Raw genomic sequence first — 15,173 nt, forward strand, 5'->3', positions numbered from 1 at the left:
GTTAAATAAATTATATGCAAAAATTAATTTGACTCATACATTACATAGCACTATTAACAGAGGTAGGTGTGTCTACAACTTGATCTAAAAATAAATATAAGAGAATCATGTGATGGGTCCTCATGATTAAAGAAGTGTTTTTTAATGATATTGTAAATTTTTTTTTTATTTTTTAAAAATATTTAAAAGTGTTAAAAAATCTATATAAAGAAAAGAAAAAAAACATACATAAAAGAGCCAGCGGGAGCCCCCAGTGATAGCTCAAGCATTTTCCTTAAATGAAATATTAATAGTTTGGTCCGATACTCATTTTATTTTTCTTAAAACCGGTCAAAATCAGTCTGGTTCTGATTTTTCTTTTTCTAAAACCGAATGGTTCATATATATATTATAATTTTTTTATATTGTATATAATTTATATATATAATATATAATTATATATAAAATAGTTTTGTATTATATGATAATTTTTTTTTTAATAAAGAGCCGGTAGCCACACACATAGCAGTCCCGTCCCAAGTTTATTAATAAACATTCACTTATGGAGGAGGAATACCGTGGTAGCATCATTACACTTGTCGGCTTACATGATAAATGCTATAAACTAACCCAAAACCAAGTGACAAAATAAACCAAAAAACCAAAACAAAATCTAACAAGCCTAAGCCAAACAACCAACAAAACTCGAAATAAACTAAACAAGCTTGAAGAAAGCAACAACAAAAGCAAGAAAAAGATTAGCGACAGTGTAACGAGGGAATACCCAGCTTGTCCAAGTGGATTAGACCTCTCAACAACCTCGGCACTTCCCCAATCACTTGCTGCTCCATGTGATGGCCAAGCGAACCATACTTAGCAAGCTAATCAGCATCTTTATTACCTTCCCTGAAAACGTGACAAACAGAGCAAACCATCGAATCCAAAAGACTAATAATCTCCTCCCAAACATTCTCAAGATACCAAATCCCACATCGCCGTTGATTCCACCATGAAACCACCACTAGTGAGTCAAGTTCAACATCCACATAGCCAATTCTCAGAGCTTTGCAAGCTTTAAGGCCATACAACAGAGCTAATAATTCCGCTCTATTATTCAAACCAACCCCAAGAGGAAAGGTAAAAGCATGAATTAAATTACCATGATCATCTCTTATAATACCACCCGCCCCAGACATCCAGGATTCCCAAAACTACTACCGTCAGTGTTTAACTTAAAATGACCCTGAGAGGGTTTGTGCCAGGCCACCAATCTTGAGCATCGCTTCAGCGGAACAAGAGGCGAGATAAACAGGGATTGTAAAATCTGAGCATCATGCCTAGAGCATTTCGAAACTTTGTGAATGCCGTGATAGATTGAGCGAATCTCATGAACAATCGAGTGCCAAACCAAATTAAAAGGCTCAAGACGACCTTCCATGCGAGCAATACATCTACGATGCCAAAGACGCCAAGAAAGAAGATAAGGAAGGAGTCCCACAATAGTACCAACTTGAGAAGAGGAAGATGCTCGACGAAACCAAAGGGACACTGTCTCTTGCTAATTACCACGAAGCGGCAATCCAAAGATAGCTCCGCAACAGTGCCATATTCGCACAACAAAATCCCCTCCAAACAACACATGCTTTTGATCTTCATAATTACCAGCATCACAACAATCACACTTAGAAAATATCGACACCCCTATTCGACGGAGACGGTCATCCACACTGAAAGCATTATGCCAAGCCTTCCACATAGAAATCGAAATTTTCAAAAGGAGCAGATTATGCCACATCTAAGGATGCCCATTTATAGAAGAACCCCTAATACGGATACAATCCCACGCAAATTTTGTAGAGAAACAACCATTATCTTGCTTTATCCATACCAAAACATCCGATCCTCCCTTGCAAACTGCTAAAGATTCCAGAATATCATTCACATGATCATGGCCCACCAAACTAACCAATAAATCCACATCCCATGAATTCGACAATTGACAATCCTTAACTTTAAGTAAAGAATTACCTACCACCAAAAAATCAGAAAATAATAGACCCCGATCCCGCCACTTATCATACCAAAAGAAGAGGTTGTCGTCCCTGAGCCACCACTTAGAATTCTCGAGAACCAAAGGAATACTTTTAGCAATCATTTTTTAAAATCTAGTGCTTTTATTCACATCAATAAGAGCCCAAGGTTTAGAGCCCACATATTTATCCTTGAAAAACTGAGCCCATAATGATTTACCTTGGATTAGATTCCAAGCGAACCTCATATGCAAAGCCTTCTGCATATCATCTAGGTGACACAAACCCAACCCACCTTCATTCACTGCATATCACTATAGTCTATTGTCTTAATAGTTATACTAATACTATATCACTATATATTCTAATATACTATAATATATCCATATATTATATATACTATAATATATTATATATAATATAATATAGTATATAATATATTAAAACCAGAAAATCGGACCGAATTGCACCGGAACTGGTAAAACTGGAAGTACCAGTTTAGGGGGGTAACTAGTGCAGAATCGATTCTGGAAAATGCAAAACCGGTGCATACCGGTTCGGTCCCAAATTTTGTCCAAAATAGGACTAAACCAGATTGGTTATACCTCTATGTATGAGTATGTATGGGAAGTACTTAAATTTCTGCCAAATATAATGTATTTTCAAATTTGAACCCCTTTGGTTAATTAATCGGACTAGGAGTACTCCGCTCACATTTCTTAAAAATTCGTAGCTTTGTGCTGCTGATGATGTGTCGTTGACGTTGTATGCCTCCCAAGTTGTTGCATATGAGAATCCAATAGCTAGCAATATGTGCATCCAAAAATATTATGTTGGCAACCTCAAAGATGATTGACCCAATTACTAGTTCAATCATAAAATGTTACGTACTAATTTAAACTTGACACAAAAAATTAATAATTAAATCTCTTACGTACGTACTTTTGTCTACGAGTAGGGATTCAATTCCAATGTTGGTTTGTTCCACTAGAATTTGCATAGTTGAAAGATAAAAGGACCTATTCAAGAATCATATCAAATTATAGAGTTATTATAATAAGAACGGTTAATAAAAATAGCTAGCTAGGAGTCCACCACATCATCCCGGGTGTGTAAATTCTGTGGTCTATTTAAAAAAGTAGGCTTGGATTCCACGTGAAGAAACTTTCTAATTTTCATCGTGTATCCTATTCTCTTTTTTTTTTTTTTTAAATAAAAAAAAAAACTAAATTGAGACTACACATCTTAAGATTGTATCATGTACTACATTTATTGAGAATTCATATATGTTAACTCAAAAAATGCAAAAGATACAAAAGAGTCCACTACTTCTTTGTGTATATATATATTTCTTTAGTCGAAACATTCAAATTTGGATATTATAGTACTTGTATACATGCTGATTAATTAATATTCCAGGTTTCTGTATTACCTAATAATATTTTACTGTCAAATAATTAAAGAATATAATAAGAAATATAGGAGAAATATATGAATATACCAATTTTACATAAAGGGCAGAAAGACCAGAACAACAGGGACCATTGGTGAGCCAGAGCACCAGAGGATCGTACTTGGACTCCTTTCAGACTCGATGATGTAGTAAAATAACTCTCCAACGCCAATGTACCTTTAAAATTCGTTGCGTATAAATAAATTAAAACCAGAAGTAGTACAATATATTTAATTAATGTTTTAATTACATGGTCATTATATATGGTATAATTATCGTGCAGCGTTTTGAAAAAAAATGAGATTTACTATTAAAAATTTATTATTTTTTATATAGATCATGTATTTATTTATTTATTTTTAAATAATTGTACGACGCTTACATATTCACAATTGTAACTATTATATATATATATATATATATATTTATACGTATATATGATGGATTGTGATGCAACCAAGTTGGAGATCTGAAGCAATAGCACAACCACTACGGACGGCCACCACGTTATGATCATGGTAATACTGTAGCTGCTGCTGCTTCTAGAATTCATGAGCAGCTAGCTAGCTTGGACGTTAATTCGTGACATGTAGGTGCAGGTGGTGAAGCCGGAAGGTGCCTGGCCTGCACATAAATCTAGATACTGTGAACAGATCGAAGGTTATTGTCTTGACAGGTAGGTTTAACTGTTAGCTGCATTGGCCTCGTAATTGGTCATGAATTAGTTGTACGCAGAATTTTTCAGCCTGTTAGTAAATGGGATTTTTGGTCCATGTACTAAAATATTATCACGAAATTCTAATTTGATTTTTTTGGTCCATCTCGTATGCCACTTTTGCTAGGAATAATCGGGATCTGCAAGCGGGGTAACCGGTTGTTAAAAAAAAATAAAAGGCAAAAAAGCAAAAAAGAAAAAGTAAAGAAAGAAAAATGCTGAAAGTAAAGTAGAACATATTTTTCTTTTTCAGGTGAGTGGCAGATCAGATTTTTCTTCTTTCTTTAAGTGAGAAAGATCACATTTTGAATTTAAAGTAGAGAACACATTTTGTTTCTGTCTCAAATCCTTCGCATTTAAGATCTCTCTCTTTCTCTTTCTTCTTTCGATTCTACATTCCAGGGTTTGGTTTTCTTTTCTTGAAAAAATGTGAGAAAATTAAAAAGACAGCTGAATGAGGATATAGCTTTCTTTGATTATCTTGTCTAGGCTAATTCTGTATTTTTTGGCCTAGGATTTTTGAATAGATTCATTTGCTGGGTAAATTTTTTTTTTTTAATGGATTTTCCCTTTATTTCTGCACCATTTTTGGTTGATCGATTGATCACAAGATTGGGTTCTGATTGTTATGTTTGACATCTTTGTCATGTTTTTGGATTTATTTATAAAGCAAAATTTCAAGTTTTTGTTTTTTTCTTGTTTTTTTTTTAATGCTATTTTAGCTCTATACCCAAATGGTTATGGGTGTGAAATTTGTTTTTTCCCCCACTAAATTTTCTTGCTTTTAATTTTGATTTTTCCAATCATTTTGATGAAGAGCTATTTTTTTTCTTATTCATTCTTCTCATCACATCTTACTTTTATTTGTAAGATGTTGGTCAGTGTGTATGGTTGTGCGTTAACACCAAAACTTAAAAAAAAAGAAAGAAAAATAGTAACTGAAGTTTGTTTAGGATACTATTGTGCGTGCCTATTTGCAATCGTGAAACTTTTAAGAGATTTGTTCTTTTTTTCATTAAATTAAGTGTTTACCTTGGTAGGTGTTTGTTCATACCGAGAGGGAGAGGGATAGGTCGGTTGGAGGAGAAAAGAGAGGGAGTGAAATTGGAGAGAGATCGAGGTGAGGAGAGGAGATGGAGATGGAGATGGAGATTGAGTGATTACAACCGGTGAAATTTCGAGGGAGAGAGAGGGAACAAAATAGAGAGAGGGGAGGGGAAAATGAAACGTGTGTTTCATTAAGAATAAAAAAACAAACGGGTGAAAAATACACTTGAAGTGGATACGCCGGTTACATCAAGCGCTTGCAAGTTGCAACCAACATTTTTCATTATTAAAACATAATAAAATTGTGTTTCAATAATTTAAGAGCACATCTGAGCATTGGCATTCGTCTAGCTAAAGTCATATTTAAAATTTAGCTAAAAGTAAATATTTTGCATAAAAGTAAACGTATTCAAGATATAACCACACATTAGATTAGTTAAAATAATAATATAATATTATTTTTTTAATAATAATATTTTTTTTATTTATCTTTTATATTTGACTATTGTACTAATCATATGTTAATTAATAATTTAAATTTTTAATTAACTTATTGTTTTCCATGTATGTATTTATTTTTCAACCTAATTATATAACACGGACCACATCTACGTATATAAAATCAAATACAGGAGAGAGAGAGCGATGAGAGGGTTAGAGCAAAAGGAAAATTTAGGAATACAAAATTCCTTTTAGTTATGAACAGTAACTCGTTAAATTTAGAAAAGAATTTGGAGTTACTGTATCTCAAAAGTGGAGTTGATGAGTTGGCTATTCTAACGTAGACCATTTTCAGTTATAATTAAGCAAACTTTGAAGATGCACTGGCATTCGCCAGTGCTCTTAAAATGATGAGATACTATTACTCTCTTAAAATGATGAGACACTATTACTCTAAATTATATATACACGTGCGAATATTCATTATGCAAACAGGCAGAGTAGAACAGTGGAATATAATTTGAGAAAGGCATATTGCGCGCACGTGATTAATTGTTGTAACATAATTAATCTGAGCCCTTTGAATATCGAGATGGCTGACTGTTTGGTAGCGAGCAAGCTGTCGTGGACCACAACTTCAATTTTCAGTGCGGTGGCATCTTCTGAATCTCTGATCCAAGATCGGGCGGATATGGGAGGATGCAAGTGGATATATTGGAGTTGAGCCTTACCCATTCAGGAAACAAAATATATACAGACTTTGCGGTTATTAATAATTATTATTAGTTTTTTTTGGGGTATAATTATTATTGGTTGCACTATCGTATAAAAGAATAATTGGGCATTTCCAAATTTCCAAATATATATATATATATATATATATTTATTGAAGGATACTTCGAACAAGAATTTAATAAAATAACCCTAATTTCTTTTAAAGAAGTGGAAGATATTTTAATTTTATTAATAATCCTTATTTATGGTGGAAGAATATTTTATATAAAATAAGCAAGAGGTTACAACCAAAATTCTAAAACCAAGCTCATAAAAAAAATTAAAAATAAAAATTTATAATAAAAGATTTACAAGTAGTCTATAGAGAAAATAAACAGAATAGAGTAGTTAATGACTAGGGTTAAGGAGTACTTGCACGATCCCAAAAGAAGAAACAAACCAAATAAATGTTTAGGAAGTTGAACTAAGAGAAGATAAGCATATCGTGTTTTCCAAGATTTGATCGACAAACACTTGCAACTTGTAGATACTTCTCCAATTATTACAAAATAATTAGAAAAAGGAGCTCACTCTAATGAGAAATGAGCCGTTTGATCATAATTTGGAGCTACAAACTCTACACTAGAAGAAGTAATAAGCAAACCATCTATCGATCATGGCAAGACATTCCTTAGGCTTGTATTCCGGTGCTGTGTGACCCCCGCCCTGCACAAACCAAAATCATATTTCTTCTTAGATTTAAAAATAATAGTATTTTTCGTATATAATATTATTTGAAAAACTAACAATTGCCTTCATATTATTTTTCATAGTAATTCATAAAAATAAATCATAGTCATTGGACTAATAATATTTTCATTGTACAAAATTTAATTATTATTTTTAGGTTCCAATTTATGCATCAATCTATAATTGGTCTTTAATATATCATATTCACTATTTTATTTTTTGTGGTAATGCATTTCATATAAGTCTATTTGTAATGCATTTTTTTTAAGAATTATTATAAAAATAATTAATGACACTTTTAAACCTTTAAAAATTATTTTGGTAAGGACATGCCTTTTTTTTTCTAAGATCGATATTGCAATTCCAAATTTGAGAAAATAATAATATTATAAAATTTAAAAAAATGAAAATATTGTATTTAAATTTAAAGAATAATATTTCATTACTATAGGATATCATTTCAAAAAAAAATAATAATTGCCCTCATAAAATAAAAATAATATATATATATATATATATATATATATTATAACAGATTTTATTGAACACGATACAATAAATTATATTATGGAGAGTTCTCGCCTTTATAGTTGTGAATGTCAAACTGTACTTTTCCTCTGTAAAGATAGTGACGTATCTGAAGAAAACAAAGTGAAATTTACCATGCATGAGAAGGTAACAAATTTAGAAAATAGAAAATCATACTGTCTAGAAAGGAGCAGGGTCACAAATTAAATAAGGTGGTCATGGAAGTTCACCCTGCAATTTGACCATCAACAAACCAAGGTCTCCAATCATCCTTTATAGACAAGTCAAGTGATTCTATCCATTCTTGTGTTCCCACATATGGAATTAACATGTCGTGATCACCGCTGCACAAAGAGAAGTTCTCCAGGTTATGAAAACTTAGAAAATTTCGACATAGAGTACTTTTTCCCAAATATTTATATATTACTCATTAATAGGGTTATGCCGACATACCAATTAAGCTAAGAGCACTTCCAATGAATTCTTCATCTTATTCTATAAAATACATCATTAAAACTCACTTTTTCTATTTTACATAATGACTTTTACAATATACTATATATCAGCTTATTTATTTTTTCTTCATATAATTTAAATATTATATTTTTTATTCATTTCAAATATTTTCTCTAAACTATCAATGATATTCTCATATTTTTTGATATTTGTAATATCTCCCATAGAATGTCATATAATTATGTTATATTTTAAATTAATCCAAATTTATAAGGTAAACCAAAATATAAATTAATTCAAAAAATAAAAAGAATAGATTATATAATGAAATTAATCCAAATTAGAGGGTTCTTTCTTTCCATATGAGAGTATATATATATTTGATATTTTTGTATAATCTTTAACAATTCTAAAATATATATATTTGATATTAAAATTAATGTTGCGTTGCTGAGGAGAGTAGGAGACATGGAAGTATATTTCATATTAAAATTAACGTTGGAGGTGCAGATGAGTGTGTGGGAGACAAGTAGATGAGAGAGAAATGATTAAAAAATAATTTACAATTGTAAATAGTTACCACTAGATGTAGCGGTATCACTGTAGTCAACTGTAAATTAGAGATGAAATAGATAATCTATTGGATGCAACTTTTAGATCATTTTTTTTCAAATTATACAAAAATAGAGGTTTTACATAATCCGTTGGAAGTGCTCTAAGCCCAAGGTAGGGGAGGGAGGGCATAAGCTTGTCATGGCAATTCCAGGAATTTATTACAGTAATTTCTTGTCCGATCATTAATAAGTATTGAGTATCGAAATTCATATAGAAGGTGCATACATGATAGATCTAGTAGTACGTATGTAGTACCTGTAAACCAGAGCTCGGAGATCTTTCTTGGTGAGATTTCGGTGATAATCAATACTCGTTATGACATTCTTTGTATATGCTAAGCTCTCTTATTGCATCTCTCCCAGTCTGTTTTGGTTCCCTGATCAATCACATGATAGCTTAAACGTATTTAGTGAAACTGTAGTATGTATTTAAATTCTATCGCAATTAGAAGTACCATATAATGTACGTACTAATTAAATACCTCTCGAACGTGGAGAGCCTTTTGCACCGTTTTATCATTCGCCCAAACATAATAGTACAGATAGTTATAGCTCTGGAAATAATAAATGTATGATTATATAATAGATAAAGTATAGCATCTCATCTCGTCTCATTTTGAAGAGAAGAAATTGTATATGTGAGAGAGAGAGAGCAAGAGAGAGAGAGAGATAGATACCCGACACCATGGTTCAGGAACTTGATCTGGTGCTGAATGGAGTATATCTATGAAATTATCATCAAGATGGAGGCTCAAACTCCAGAGTTTATTTGGCTTTGGGGAGAATGCAGCGCAATTCGGTTCCAAGATTTGGGCAAGATATATATCATCTAAGCACTAAAAATTCCATGGGTACGTGAATTATTATTCATTGCCCGATCAAACTAATTGACATTAACATGACTTGTGTAATCCAGAATTAATGTTCTTAATTAATCCTTGCTACTCACCTCATTGACCTTTAGAAGATCTTCAACACATTGTGTATTGTTTGGATCCGGATTTATATATCTTCCTTGGCAGCTTCTTTAGTTGACTATAAGCACATATATATATAAAAAAAAAAAAAAAAATTACATATTTTTACTGCAATGAGATCGTGATATTTTTCTTTGTAGCCAAATATGAAATGAATTACAAGAGACCAGTATCGATATTTGTGCAAAATTAGCAACATTGGAATAGAATTATATTATCTGCATATAAAAATGTTGAATATACTGTATCAAGCAAAATAAGGTTGAGGAAATTAATAATTACTAATTTACTTTTAGTTAATATACAAACAATATCTACTGATCTTTTAGCCTCCAACAAAAGTCGTAAATATTGTATATATATATATATATATATATATAGCATTTTATTAACAACTATATATAGTCCTTCAGGTAGAAAAATATTACCAAAAGCATTCATTGGCTAACTAAAGAGCACTTCACCTGATAAAGTCGATCGGATATAAGTGCTGTTCGGTGAGCGAATTTTACTTTGCATTCCAGTCCCAAATCTGATCTGCTAGTGGGTTACCAATCACGAAACCCTGTGTCGAATTTTCCAAACTTAAGAGAACAAACATGAAAAGAATACAGTGCAATCCAAATGACTATACATATATAATATTATATTATATATAGATAGTGCTGTAAGTACATACTTTGAGATTCAATGGTGGCGAATGTCCAATTTTGTTACCTACATGCAACTTAACTTGAGATCAATCACAAGATCAAGACGGAGTAATCATGCCGCAGCAACTAAAATATATATATATATATATATATATATATATATATAAGAAAGATAGATCATCTGAATAATGATCTGTTTTTGTTATTTATACATCGGAGATGAATTCTTTCTTCCAAATAATGACGAAAACGAAAAAGGAAATTAGTGCAATCATGCAACCATATTTTTCTTAGAGTGAAATTGAGAAATTAATTTACCGTTTGAAACTTCTTGAACGATGATTGGGATGGTTTTCCCACAATAAGAATCGCCGGCAATATAGAGCGGATTGAAGAGAAATGTAGGATGAGCCATGAGCCACTGCGTGAAGCAATATGATATAATAAATACAAATTAGTCGTCTCAAGTAACGTCTAAGTACTATATATGCATGATTAGAAGTACTTATCCTAAAATATATATTACAAGCTGCTGCAGCTTATCATCATGGGTAGATTACATCTACGGTGATCGTTGAGATGCTCTTAATTTTCTGCCAATTAATGCATGTATATTATATATACCTTGAGATCTAACTCTGGCCTTTTAGTTAATTAATCCGAATCCGCTTACCTTTCTTAGAAATTCATAAGTTTGTGCTATTGATGATGTATCGTTGCTGTTGTATGCTTCCCAAGTTGTTGCATATGAGAATCCAGTTCCGACCGGTGCATCCAAAAATATTATGTTCGCAATCTAAAAGTTCGACCCAAATTACTTCGATCATAAAATGTTACATTCTAGTTTACACATCAAATAATATATCTTACTTTTGTCCATGAGTACGGGTTCAATTCCAACATTGGTTTGTTCCCACTAGAGTTTGGATAGTCGAAAGTAAAAGGACCTACACACACGAATGCCAAATCATAGAGTCAATGAATTAGCAAAAATGAGTAGTCTACGGTACACTTTTACGTTTGAATTTGTCAAGAGCATGATGGCCTGATGACATATAACCCGATTTTTCAAATAAAAAACCTGGCGTCGAACCCACTCCCCTTATAAAAAAAAAAAGTTTATGTTTGAATTTAAGACTTTCGAATAGGAAATAGATAGACACAAGAAGAGATCTCACAATATATGTATTGTAAAGTTTGTTTGACATGTCTATCTCTCTTTCTATTTAAAATTTTGAAGTACTAATAAAAAGGTAATTAGCGGATAAATTTCCAGCACACCAAACAGCATATAGTAACTAATGTTAAAACTAAAAATAATCACATATTATTCAAAATAATACAGCCTCCATGTGGTTGAGGCACGGACAAATACACCACAGAAAAAACGGAACAAGCCATTAATCTTTTTAATATTCATGTGAACATTAATATCTTATTCGACCCTTTTCATAACTTCGGCTTCAACAACGGCCATTCTCTCATGTGTTGTCCTCATTTCTATGTAATATACCCAATTTATCCCTTCCAAGTGGGTGGGGCCGGGGCGCACCAACATTCGTGGAAAAAAAAATCTTTCAAGTATTATGCTAATTAAATTAAGAGTATAGATATACACAATACATTTTCACAATTAAGATAAAGGTATTTTTGTAAATTAATGTTACTTTTATAAAATATTTCATCAAATTATTCTTTATTTAACACATTGTTATGAATGTGTCGTAGAAAATGTTGTGTATAAATCATTTTTTTTAAATTAATTATAGGGTGCGAAACACGTTCTCAGGAAAGATAGACCCGGCCATGAAACCGAAAATTATTATTAAGCTGAGGAAGAGTTTTTCAGCCATGAATTGTAAAAATTAAATAACAGAGATCTCAGACAGAGGTGGCTACAATTAGGGGAGAGAGAGATGATACCAATTTCAAATAACAGGCCAGAGAGACCGGAACAACCAGGACCACCGGTAAGCCAAAACACAAGAGGGTCATCCTTGGGATTCCTTTCAGACTCGACGAAGTAATAAAACAGTTGCACCTCGTCTAACTCTCCCACGCCAATGTACCTTCGTCTCATGTAAAAGCAGAACCATGCATATAATTAAACTGATCTCTCTATACATACATATATATATATATATATATATATATATATATTTGGAATGCAATAATGCAACATGTGTTATACACACTGACCCAGTTTCGAGTTTGAAGGGAAGCTTGCCTGGAAAACCTGGAAGAGTGTCGATGATGGACTGCGACTCAACCGAGTTGGAGATCAGGAGCAATACATGAACAAGTACTACGACAGACAACCACATTGTGAGATTACTACTACTACTATTAATACTGCTGCTGCTGCTTCTGCTGCTGCTGCTACAACTGATCAATATGTAGATTTCAGAGGTGGTACTCATAAAGGTCATGCCCTGCACATAACCAGCTTTCCCAGCTCCCTAATAAATATAGTCATGTGCTGCCATCATCCCCGGTCCCCATATATATAACCACTAGGCTGCCTTGCTAATTTAGTTGGTACTGTTCATCGAAGGTACCGACGATATCATTTAATGGCATCTAAATCTGTACGTGTGGCTCGTGGGAAATGATGTAGGAAGAGAATTAGGGGACTGTGTCTTGACAGCTAGGCAGGTTTAAAAACTGTTGTAGCTACCTTCCTAGTTCGTGTACACCAAGTTACCAGCGACCAAATGCATGATCAAGAATCGACGAAATATCATGTATCGTCCTGTTCAACTCTTTTGTTCTTTTCTTTTTATTTTTACTTGTTAGTTTTTATTTGGGGAAAAATCTGTATTCATATGAAAATACATATGATATAACGTTTCAAATTAAGTTATTTATTGTGTAATGATGTGAGAAAATGAATAGAATTATGAATAGAATTTGTTATATTTATGGATGAGTAAGGGTAGATATAAGCTTAGGATAGATTATAAGCTGTCTCGTATAATTGTTTTCGAAAAAAACTGGACTTCACAGTAAAAAAAAAAATGATTATTTTTTTAATAGTGAGATCGATATATTCTTTTAAAAAAGAGAAATAATAGTTGTAGTCGTGAGTGTATAAGAGTCGCACAATTACTTTGAAAAAAATGAATAAATATGAGACCCATATGAAAAAAATAGTAAACTTTTTTTTTTTCAATATGACTGCATAATACTTACATACTTCACGATTATATATAATATTATTCTTAAAAAAAAAAACGTGAAATTTACACAACCCAAACCGTACATGTAAACATTTTATATGTATGGTACATATATCTGATGGACCTGAATATTTGATGACGCGGGTCCAAATATATAATAAGAATTAAAAAATGTAAAGATATGAAGTGTAGACCAAAAAGCATTAGCATTGGTCTATATATATGTATATGTAAAATTACTTCTTTTACATATCCATTTTGTCATTTAAGCAAAACTTTCACATTAGCTTATGTATTTTTGAGATAAAATAATTATTATTATTAATTTTTTTCTAAAATCAATTTTTTTTTTTATATATTTTGTAATTAACATCCACATTTGACATTAATATTACTAATGCAATAATAAAAAATATATAATATATTATACTAATAAAATGAATATGTAGGTGAAGGTTTGTTGTGTTGTTGAAGGAGGGAGAATAGGAAATGATTGTGAGGGAGAGAGAGTGGAAGGAAAGAGAAATAATGATTAAAATATATTTTATGGAGTGAATAACAGCTCTTCAAATTTAGATAAGTACTGTTCATAGCTAACTAAATATATGGATATGCATAAATCAATGTAGATGAATTTAGGTTCATATTATATAAATACGACTTTATATATGTATATACATAGACCAATGTAGATGCTCTAGGAATTTATAGTCATTTAAAAAGATATAATTAGACACATCGAAGTACATTACCTGATAAAGAGCATAGCGAAAGAATAGTTCACCTGATAAAGTTTGTCGGATATAAGTGCCGTTCGGTGGGCGAATTTTATTGTTGACTTCAGGTCGAAAATCACATTTGTAAATGGGTTGCCCGGTTCATAGCCCTGCATCCTAATTTCCATTGAGTCCAACAAGAGAGAGAGAGAGAGAGAGAGAGAGAGAGAGAGAGAGAGAGAGAGAGAGAGATATACATGTATATATATTATCACACTACTACAATTGAATCAAAACCACATACTTTGAGATTTGAAACAATTTAGACAAATCTTGAGAATTGAAAGGAATCTATGATTTTCTTGTATTCGTATTAAATTTTTACAAAGAGGAATGTTCCAGTATTTATATACAAAATATCAGTAAAGTCAATTAAAAGTAAAGATACAAACTAACTGATAATCAAGTAACTAACTACTTCTTCAACTAGTTCGATCTCTACCAATTACAATGCTAGCTCAGCTAAGATTAAAATTTACAATTTTATATGTGATAGTCCCCTTCAAGATGAATAGTATATATATTGTTAACATTCGTCTTGGACAAGCTAGGGGGAATGAAAAGAAGCAGACCCCAAGGTAAGGAAATCAGCAAGTTGATGACTGTAAGAAACATGTAAGGTTCAAAGAACTCCAGCTTGAATTTTCTCTCTGATTAAATGACAATCCAACGCGATATGATTTGTTATCTCATGAAACATAGGGTTAGCTGCAATGTAGATGGCAGCTTGGTTGTCCCAGAAAAGTAAGGAAACATTAGAATGTTGTTGATGCAGATCTGAAAGTAAGGATTGTAGCCATGTCAATTTACAGACAGCATATGCCATAGACCAATATTCAGCTTCTACAGAAGACCTTGAAA

The 15,173-nt window shown here is 32.0% G+C and overlaps 1 pseudogene; it reads right to left on the bottom strand.

Annotated features, from left to right (window-relative positions):
• Positions 1-8,934: 8,934 nt before the first annotated feature.
• Positions 8,935-12,695, bottom strand: LOC121254156 (annotated as a pseudogene).
• Between the last annotated feature and the right edge of the window lie 2,478 nt (positions 12,696-15,173).

Source organism: Juglans microcarpa x Juglans regia, chromosome 3D (genome assembly GCF_004785595.1).
Source record: "Juglans microcarpa x Juglans regia isolate MS1-56 chromosome 3D, Jm3101_v1.0, whole genome shotgun sequence".
Taxonomy (NCBI): Eukaryota; Viridiplantae; Streptophyta; class Magnoliopsida; order Fagales; family Juglandaceae; genus Juglans; species Juglans microcarpa x Juglans regia.